We start from the raw sequence: 11,445 nt of genomic DNA, 5'->3' as shown, positions 1-11,445 counted from the left end.
CAATACCAATTCCACCTGGTATCAAAAACAGTTTAATGGTAAGTGACATAAAGAATAGTTATTTAACGACAAGGTTGAAAGGGTAGCCTCATGTCTTAGTTCTAAGTCATTTATTTGCGTTTCTTAGCTCTAAGTCATCTGTTTTTGAGCTTTACCAAATCAATTATTTCACTAATCCAATATGCATGGATTGCATTTCTTGCCCAATGTTAGTTACTTGACATGGTTGATATAACATTCAATTCTAAGCCAGTTTTATTTTAAGTTAGAGATTTTATTGATTAAAAGGATGTTCATGTTTTGATTGGTTTACTCGGAGCTTGATTTAATTTTATTTCTAAATTCCGCGTGGATGTTATTTTTCCAGGGTGAGCTCTTTGCATGAGTAAGGTCAGATGAGTCCTAGAACATAGGTATACAACAAGAACATCTTTGGCCTTTGTTGTGTATCTGTTATTCTTTATGTCATTGATGGATGGTTATTGATTATGTAAAATATAGGATGGGAAGGTCCTGCCAATTCTCTTGACAAAAAAAATAAAATGGAGTGGTAGAATTGTGTTTTAAAGGGTGAGCCAGAAATCAGTACTTGAAAGGTAGAACTTGAGAATGGCAAGCTACCTGATCTGGATCTAGAGACACAACAGACCATGGAAAAAAGCTGATGGTATTGACAAGTCTTTCCAAAACGTAAGCTCTAATTGTTAGACCACTACCCAAATTTCAGTTATCTGCAATGGAAATAGTGACTCTAGCTTTATTTGTATGAATAACGACTTTGGCCATTGTCCTATGAATTATTTTGATTTTCAAACTCCAACTAGTTTGTTGTTAAATTAAGTAAAGCTTTGACGACAAACTTATAGTTTTCAAATCTCTTTTCTAAATCTATTTTCTTGAGCAAATTTGTCTTTTTTACTTTAGGTACTATATATTGCTACTGTGTGACATATGCTATGATATAATTGCCTGGATAAATAGACAGAAGTGTTGTACAACATAGTCTTTTTTAAATCTAAAGAAACAGTATTTCCAAATACAAAGTTTATTAATTAAGAACATCTTTTAGACTTCTTTGCTAAGTTATGATTATATTTCGGTAGGGGATTTTGTGTACGCTGATATTGTGTTATCTCTTTGGTTTTTGTTAGGTAACAATGGTTAATAAGGAATGTGTTCTTGAGCAGTAGGCACACATCTTATTCTACTATCAATAGGAAACTCCATGGTTTTTAGGCATGGAAACAAAAATGCAAATGTTAGTGGGATATCCAAAGTCTGTGTTGGATGAATTTAATACTAGTGATGATTTTGATTCCTTGTCAGATAAAGAATGTCATGAGTCAAATTCAAATAAACAGAAGCAACTCAAGAATGAAGGTGAAGCTATTGCTTTCTGTCCAAGTCAATTTCTTTTATTTGTTGGTTGCTGTCATGTTTTGAGTGTGGACTTGTGAAATTCCAAATTGCATGTTGGTTTATGTAAAGGGGATATATATATATATATATATATATATATATATATATATATATATATATATATATATATATATATATCATATGTCATTCATGGTTTCCGGAGATCTGTGTTACATTTGCACAGAAGTTTGTATATCATTTAGATATCTAAACACCAAACAACAACAACATTGAGATTTTTCTTTCACTCAACCTATAACATATTGCATTTGTCTTCATCAATGTTCTTCTTCCATATGTTATCAACTTATGACATTTCCTTTGCAATATTTGGTGCATTTTCTAGTTATAGGTCATTTATATTTATAAATATCTTCAAACTTTCACTTCTAATTGAGTATTCAACTGAACATATTGATTCTCTCATACATAATTATTTTTCCCTCCACCCACTTTTCATAACTTCTATAACTATTAGGTAGGGACCTGCAGCTTCGATGTTGCTTTGCTTTTTTATTAAAATATTGTCGAGACTTTAATTTATTGAAATTTGTAGAATTTACAATTTATGAAGTTTCAAGGTCTAATTTTAAAAGTCTAATTCTTTAAAGGGTGCTAGCTCAATGGAAGAGCACCTGCTTTACAAGCAGGAGGTTGGTGGTTCGATTCCATCGTGCCCTAACATGATCCATATGGAATGAGATTTTGACCATCACCAATGAGCTTTGGTGACATTTTTCAACCGTCACCAAAATATGAAATGGTGACGGTCAACGAACACCACCATATATATGCATCAATAGTGACAAACCTCAAAGGTCTGTAACCATAAATCGTTGTTGTTGATATGAAATGGTGATGGTCGATGTCCGTCATTATAGTCATTATTCATGATGGACCTTGAATGTCACCACAACACCTATACTTATGGAAATGCGGCTTTTGGTGAGGGTCAACAAACGTCACCATATATATGCACCAATAGTGACGACCATGAAAGATCCATCACAATAAATCGTTGTTGTTCATATGAAATGGTAACGGTTATCTATCATTATAATCAATATTCATGATGGACCTTTAATGTCACCATAACACCTATACTTTTGGTGATGCCACCTTTGGTGACGTTCAATTTTTTGTGATAGAGGCTATGGTCTGTCACCATTGCTCATATGAAATGGTGAAGGTCATTATATGTCATTATAAATCATTATTGGTGACAGACTTTGAATGTTACTACAACACCTATACTTTTGGCGACGCCACCTTTGGTGACGTTCAGTTTTTGATGACGGAGGCTATGGTCCGTCACCATTGCTCATATGAAATGGTGACAGTCACTATCCGTCATTATAAATCATTATTGGTGATGGACTTTAAATGTCACTACAACACCTATACTTTTAGCGATGCCAATTTTGGCGGCATTCAGGTTTTGGTGATGAAGGCTCTTTTGACCGTCACCAATGAGCTTATGGTGACATTTTTTGCCCCTCACCAATGTCCTTTTTTCTTGTAGTGAATACTACCCTGTCAGAAGCTATGAGGATCAATACATAAAGTGGACCATGCTACGATAGGGAAGGGACCAAGACGTGTCGAAGTTTACCAATATTTTCCATACCCTTCACACAAAGATGGGTATCAAGGATTCAGAGCAGCATTTGGAACTCAAATACCATGGCTACCTGCACAAGTAAATCCAAGAAGAAATAGAATTCCTGAACATCTCCTCGCTCGGCACGACATACTAATATGTTTTCAAGGTCGAGAAAAAGTTTAAACAAAAGAAGCGAGACTTTGGTTCTGCGAATCCAAAGCAAGGGAAAGGTGCCCCCAAACCGCAGAACAAAGGACAAAGCCAAGGCGAGGTAGCCCAAGACAACCCACCAAAGCTGCAAGCAAAGAACAACGCCACGAAGCCAAAAAAGGACATGGGAAAGTGGTGTCAGTTCCATAAGAGCCCCACTCACAACACAAGTGAGTGTCAGGCCAAGCAGTCACTGGTGGCCGAGCTAAGGGTTTCAGAATCAAATGCATGTTCCGACTGCTATGAAAACAACTCACAAAAAGATAGAAAAGATAGATGAACGCCTTAGAAATAAGCCTCTTCGAGGGGGCAAACTCCTTTATATTACACAAATGAGCAATTCTTCGTGATACAAATGAAAGACCTCCTTTCTAGATATAGGAGTCTAAGGGATAATAATATAATTAGAGCCAACACAACAATAATAATGTAAGGGAACAATAATAACAATAGTGGGCTTCTATGGGGCACAATAATAATAATATGGGGACTACATGGGTACAATAATATAATAAGGGGGTTGTACTAATAACAATAAGGGGTTACACTGGTAGTATAGGGGCCTAACATGCCCCTCTCCTTCAAAACGTGTTGTCCTCAACGCTTAAGTAGTTCTGTATATGATTATTGTCCTCCCATGTGGAATATTCAGCAGGTAAGTTCTTCCACTTGATGAGATACTCTGAAATTGATTGATTTCGTAGCTGTCGGGTTCTTGTTTCTATAACTGCTCCAGGTTCCATATGATTTTTCCTTCCTATTCAAGTTTTGGCAGTATTGTTTGAATTGGGATATTCTGCAACTTTTGAATGAGTGGCCACACTTCTTTGTCCTTCTTCCATTCATCCCTTGCTTTGTTTATCCAATCTGATTGGATAATAGAAATAGCACAAAACAATGCTACCACATCATCATCCTTTCTTGAGAGTGCATCTGCAACAAAAATTTTCTTCCCTTTTCTGTAGATGATGTTAAAGTCATAACCCAACATATTTGTGACCCATTTTTTCTATTCTTCTAAAGATAATATTTGTTCTAAAAAGTATTTAAGACCATCGTGATCCATTTTTACCTTGAAGTGTCTTCTCATTGGGTAAGGTCGCCATTTCTTAAGTGCATGTAGTATTGCCAACATTTCCTTCTCATAAATAGCTTGCTTGAGACATAGCCGTAAAAATACCCAGTCACCTACATCAAAAAAAAATTCATTGCGATGTTGATCTACCTGTTGTTTCATTCTATTCTGCACCAAAGTGGCATTATCCTTTAAAAGTTTGAGAACTTGTTGTTGATGCTCGATGTGATCTTTCACTGCTTGAACCTTTTTCTTCTTGATATGTCCTTCTATCTTGAGAGTTTGAGGAGTGGTAATTTCTTCCAATGCTTTACAAGATATGGTCGGATTCATTTCTTGATGTTCGATGTGATCTTTCACTTCTTGAACATTTTTCTTCTTGATATGTCTTTCTATCTTGATAGTTTGAGGAGTGGTAATTCCGACCAATGCATTACAAGATATGGTTGGATTAATTTCTTCTTTCTCGATGTGATCTTTCACTTCTTGAACCTTTTTCTTCTTGATATGTCCTTCTATCTTGAGAGTTTGAGGAGTGGTAATTCTTGCCAATGCTTTACAAGATATGGTCGGATTCATTTCTTCTTTCTCTGGGGTTGGGTCTTGGTGTATATCCTCTTCTTTTGATGTTTCTTGATCCTTTTCTTCTTCTTCTTCATACTCTATGTAAAACAATTTCTTCTCAGCACACTTGTGACCTTTAGTGCATTTGCTATCACAATTGTAACAAAGCCCTTTTTCTCTTTTTTCTTCCAATTGTTGTGGTGTAAACCTTGTAGGTTGTGGAAAGCTAGGAGAAGAAACACTTCCATAATTATAGTCATGAGTGGTGGGATTCCTTGTTTCCATAATTTCGCTTTCAATTTTTCTTGCCCACCTGAATGCCTTCTCCAATGAATCAGGTTCCCAAAGACGAACCTCATGTTGAATGTTATCCTTTAAAGTACCTATGAATACATTAATCCTTTGCTTCTCTGGAATATCATTTACCCTTATATTCAATTTTTGAAAGGCCTCAATGTGCTCTGCGATTGAACACTTTTGTTTGAGATTTATCAATTGGCTAAAGAAGATGTTTCTCTTTGTATCCTCATAATGTGCTATCATTTCCTCCGTGAAAATTGACCACGTAACAAGTAGTTTACGAGAACAAAGCCCTTTATACCATAAAAATTGATCTAGTTCTAAATATGAAGATGCAATACGTACCTTTTGTAACAGTTGCACCTCATGTAAATCAAAATATTGCTCCATCTGTAGTATCCAATTTACCAAATCCTTGCCATTAAACTTCCTCATATCGCCTTTTCTTGATTTTAGGAGCTCGATCTTGAAATGATTATAACTTTGTAATTTCGGCTCCTCCGGTTCTGAAATTCTGAATTGCAGTATCCCTCTGTGTCCTCTTTCCAATGCCACTAGTCTAATCAAAATTGGATTCTCCAAGAAAGATTTATGCACAATCTCCCAAGATGACCTGATTATATACCTTTTTAGAAGAGCGAACGTGTATGAAGTACCACGTGTGATTGTTTTGACCTTTGGTTTTGAAAAGTATATACATGAAACTAAAGTCTGTCCTCTTTCTATAACTTCTTATGAAATTGAAATCTGATGCTCAGAGAGACATCTATGAATATTTTCCCAAGGTGACCTGTTTGGAATGTAATTCATGGGTCTGCAAAAACCCTAACTTCCTCAGACTATATCTCTGAAAATATAGTGAGACAGGATCTAAAATTCGGAGCTGAGGTTTAGACCGATTTCTTCTCAAATAGGTTTTCGTTTTAGCTTCTGAAACTTTGTAGCAAAAGCATTATAGTGAAAATCCCACGATGACCTGTTTTAGTTGAAATTCTAGAGCTTGCAAAAAGCCTAACTTCCTCAGATCATCTCTCCGAAAATATAGCGAGACAAGATCTGAAATTCAGACCCGAGCTACAGACCGATTTCTTCTCAAATGGATTTTTGTTTTAGCTTCGGAAACTTCATAGTGAAAAAGTTATAACGAAAATTCCATGATGACTTGTTTGGAGCAGCGAAACCCTAGAATCCAAAGCTCTGATACCAAATGTTATAAAACCAACTCACAAAAAGATAGAAAAGATAGGTGAACGCCTTAGAAATGAGCCTCTTCGAGGGGGAAACCTCCTTTATATTACACAAATGAACAATTCTTCGATGATACAAATGACAAGACCTCCTTTCTATATATAGGAGTCTAAGGGATCATAATATATTCAAAGCTGACATAACAATAATAATGTAAGGGAACAATAATAACAATAGTGGGCTTCTATGGGGCACAATAATAATAATATGGGGACTACATGGGTACAACAATATAATAATGGGGTTGTACTAATAACAATAAGGGGTTACACTGGTAGTATAGGGGGCCTAACACCAACTCTGAGTCAAAACCCGACAAAGGGAATGACAAAGGGAAGTAGATTATCGATGCGGAGCCCAATGCCACCATTGCCACCACAAATATCCAGAAGGAGGAACCCAAAGACCCAGAGGAGGAGCGTCTCTTCCACTCCTAGATGTGGGTAAAGGGCTCCCCACTATAGTTCATTGTCGATAGTGGTAGCCAAAAGAAACTCATTTTGACAGAGGTCGTAAAGCGACTGGGCTTACCATTCACAGCACATCCATAACCATACACCATCAGGTGGCTTCACCAAGGACAGGATCTTTGCATAAGTCAGTAGTGTCACCTTCCATACAACATCAAGCCCTTCATAGATGAGGTATTATGTGATGTTGCTCCTCTTGATGTTTGTGATGTATTATTAGGACAACCATACTTGTGGAAGTGACATACTGTGTATGAATCAAGGCCCCGTGCTGTTATTGTTACTTTGGGAGATAAGTTGTACAAGATACTGGAGGTAGCACTGCCTACCACCATCTCTTTGGTTACTACAAAATAATGTAGTAAGCTCATTTCCAAAACCAGGAAATTTGTTTTCCTAATGATACGCCCTCAAGAAAAGAAGAAGACAGTGGCCACGACCTCTAGACAGGGCCCCTCTGCACGACAACTACAAATGGACAAGGTCGTGGAGGAGTACGAGGACATCTTCACCTCCCCCACAGGGGTTCCTCTGCACTACCAAGTTAAGCACTCCATCGATCTAACCCCAGGTGTGTCGCTGCCCAATGGACCAATCTATCAGCGCTCCATTCTAGAGAATGATAAAATCAAGAGGTAGATTCAGGAGTTGTTGCAAAAACGTCACATCCTTCCAATTTCATCACCTTGTGGGAGCCTGATCGTGTTGGTACAAAAGAAGGATGGGACTTGTAGACTCTGTATTGACTATCGGGTGCTGAACAAGATCACTATCCATAATAGCTACCCGATCCCACAGATTGATGACCTCCTAGACCAACTGAAGGGGGGGGGGAATATTTCAGCATGATCGATTTGAAGTTAGGATATCACTAGGTACTAATCGAACCCTCCGATGTGTGGAAGACTGCCTTCGAAGCCAAGGAGGGCCTTTTCAAATGGTTGGTTATGCCTTTCGGATTAATGAATGCTCCTGCAACCTTCATGAGGCTAATGGATGACATCCTGCAACCATTCACCAACTCATTTGTAGTGGTATACTTGGATGACATCCTAATCTTCAACCAGAGTTGGGAAGAGCACCTCCACCACATCCGACAAGTTCTCCAAACACTACTGCAACACAAGTTATGTGCCAATTTGGAGAAATGCACTTTTGGCATGACCCAGGTTCAGTATCTGGGATACATTATTGATGAACGGGGGGTGCATGTGGATCCAACCAACATCCAAGTCATTTGGGATTGTCCATCTCCAACCACTCTAACAAAGCTCTGCAGCTTTCTATGTCGTGCCAAATTCTACTGCAAGTTCATGTTGGGATTTTCTCATATCACTTGGCCCTTGATTCAAGTCACCAAGGAGGAGCGAAAGAAAAATTATTTTGGTCTGAGTCTCAATAGAAGGAATTCACAGAGTTGAAAGATCGCCTCTACTCGGCACCAGTGCTCGCATTACCAGACTTGCAACAACCATTTGAGGTCGAGACAGATGCCTCTGACTATGCTATTGGGGTAGTCCTTACTCAACACAGGCATCCAGTGGCATATCACAGTGAGACATTTTCAGACAGAGTCCGGAAGTATCCCACTTATGACAAAGAGATGTATTTCATTGTGCAGGCCTGCCGACAATGGAAGCATTACATTTTGGGGAAGGAAACGATCATCCACACAGACTACCAACCCCTGTAGTTCATACAGACCCAAGGGAAATTGCAGAATGATCGCCATCAGAAGTGGTCCACATACCTGCAACATTTCCATTTAAATATCAAGTATAAGAAGGGTAGCACCAATAATGTGTCAAATTGCCTCATTCGACCACCGATTATGGCGCTAAGCACCATGCTCAACTCTTGTGGGCACGAGACTTCTGATTGGCCACTTCTCTACAAAAGTGACCCAGAATTCGGCCACAAATACCAAACACTCTTGGAGGGTCAGCATGTTCCATATTTTCACCTCCAGGATGCCTTGTTATGCCACCTAGGTCACCTTTGTGTTTCTTCAAGCGAGCGTGCCAAGATGATTTGGGAAGCACACTATAGTCGAGCTACTAAGCATTTCGGGGTCGAGAAAATGGTGGCAGTACTGTAGAAGTATTTCTATTGGCTGAATCTTTGACAGGATGTCAAGAAGTACATCAGATCATGCACTTCCTGTTCCATTGCCGAACTAACCATCAAGAAGCAAGGCCTCTCTACCCCGCTGCCTACCCCTAGTCGACCTTAGGAATCCATCTCCATGGATTACATGTTGGGTCTTCCTTCTACTAAGCATGGAAACGACTGTGTTTTCATGGTCGTTAACAGGTTCTCGAAGATGGCCATTATGGCAGCCTGTAAGAAGAATATCACAATAGAAGCCACTGTTAAACTCTTCTTTCAACGAGTGTGGGTACACTTTGGTATCCCACAGTCTATCATCTCAGATCGGGACAGCAGGTTCCTTAGTACATTTTGGTCTAGCCTCTAGTCGATACTGGACACCAAACTCACTAAGTCCACATCCTTCCATCCTCAAACTGATGGCTAGACAGAGGTTGTGACCAGGATGATCGTACACGTTCTGCGCATGTACAACTCAAAGCATCCACGCACATGGGATGAGAGCCTTCCCTATGTTCAACACAGCTACAACTAGGCTCTCCATAGCTCGACTGGCCACAGCCCTTTTCAGGTGGGCTTGGGATTCCAACCACTATGTCCAATTGATGTGGCCATGCCATTTGCAGCTACTCATGTAGGTTTGGCTCATGTCCAGTCTGAAACAGATAAGGAAAACAAATTCATTGAGCACATCAAACATATTCACCAGTAGGTCCACGACATTCTAGAGAAATCAAATGCTAAGTACAAGCAGCGACATGATCAACATCGGGTGCAAAACAAGTTTCAAGTGGGCAACAAAGTCTGGTTGCATTTGCGAAAGGAACACCTTACCAAAGCCTATCAGAAACTTAGGCCACTCCAATATGGTCCTTACACCATTACCAAGGCTATGGGAGACAATGAATTTGAGCTCAGCATTCCCCCATTCCTTGGCCTGCACCCAGTGTTCAATGTGGACCACCTTCGGCCATACTTTCCACCATTACTAGACACATCAAACATTGCAGAATAGCTCACACCCACATAGTTAAATCCAGATTGCATGGAACAAGTTGCAACTGATTGAATCATGGACACACAGGTCAAGACACTCGCTAGTAAAATATCCAACTGTATCGAATTGTCAAAGCAGGCCAACTCCTTCACCAGGGCAAATGGCTCACCAGGGACCAAGTTCAGTAGAAGTTTCCTCATCTCATGGAAGCACTCAATGCAATGGGGACCATTTCTTCCTAAGGGGGAGGAATGATCTAGGTGGATATTGGTGGCCACCCACCAGTTCCACTTAGACCCCCACTATTATTTCTTTCAGCTTTTCAGTTTCCTTAATTGTAGCACAGTTTACTATTTTTAGCAGTTTTTTGGGTCCTGAACTTTTGGAGCCGTTTTGAGGCCCTAAACGATGTTTTTTGGGAAAATTGGGAGCAACATGGGTCTGAGGACTGATTTTTCTCTTCCCAAAGTTGTAATTCTCAGATAGATATTTCTAATGAGATATTGTGTGCGTCAAACGGAGATCGTATGCCAAAGTTACGACCCCGGGAAGTTGATGTACCAATTTACCCAAACGGGGCCCAAAGTTTGGCATTTCATCTTCTAGGGTTATGTTTTTGGACATTTAGGGTTTTGCATTGTTTCTCAACAATAAATAGGCCTTCAAGTCTCATTGTTACACAGTTCAGAGGCATGTAGCTGCCACATCTCTTCTCAGAGATAAGCTACCATCGCCCTAGCTGGTTTATTTCCATTTCTATTTGTAAGCATATTTTAGTATTTTACAGTAATGAAATGAAGTATTATTTCCATTGCATCTCGGTATTTATGGTTATCTCTATAATTTGTTACATTCCTGTTTAAATCTGGATCATGCACACTACCAACAATTTATCCAGATCTGCAATCTGTATCACCAGTGCATGTGTCAACAACTACTTAAGTTTCTCAAAACTAGCTTCACACTCCTCTGTCCATTCAAACTTCTTACCTTTCCTCTACAATGATATAATAGGATAAGTAATATGTGAGAAGTTCCTATTGAACCTCCTATAATAACCTATCAATCCCATGAAAGATCTCATCTCATCTACATTCTTAGGAGCTACCCACTCCATGATGGCCCTTATTGTTGGGCATGGAATCCCCCCACAGCATGGTTTGGGGCTCAAAGCCCAAGTTTTGAGTAATATTGTTGTAAAAACTCCACGAATTGTAGGAGCGGAGCTTGAATTGTATGTTAGAGTCATAGGGTTGTCTGTCTTAAGTTTTGAATGTAGTGTTGACCTACCCATGGTCCACGGACCATGGGATTGTATAAATAGAGCAGGGCTCTAAGTTGTAAAAAAAGGAAAGGAAGTTAACAAATGGATGGAGTCTAGAAGATAGTGAGCATAGAGTAAGAGTCTAAGTGTCTTGGGTCGTATTAGTAGGAAGAGGCTCTGCAACTG

At 39.2% G+C, this 11,445-nt stretch overlaps 1 non-coding gene across 1 annotated transcript; it reads left to right on the top strand.

Annotated features, from left to right (window-relative positions):
- The first annotated feature begins 2,028 nt into the window (after window positions 1–2,028).
- TRNAV-UAC (transfer RNA valine (anticodon UAC)) lies at window positions 2,029–2,100 on the top strand. The gene has a single exon. It is a non-coding gene; the product is annotated as a tRNA-Val (tRNA).
- Window positions 2,101–11,445: the final 9,345 nt, after the last annotated feature.

Source organism: Pinus tabuliformis, chromosome 4_2 (genome assembly GCF_031772625.1).
Source record: "Pinus tabuliformis cultivar Carrire ecotype Pingquan chromosome 4_2, CPIR1, whole genome shotgun sequence".
Lineage (NCBI taxonomy): Eukaryota > Viridiplantae > Streptophyta > Pinopsida > Pinales > Pinaceae > Pinus > Pinus tabuliformis.
This window is presented reverse-complemented; position numbering and strand designations above follow the sequence as displayed.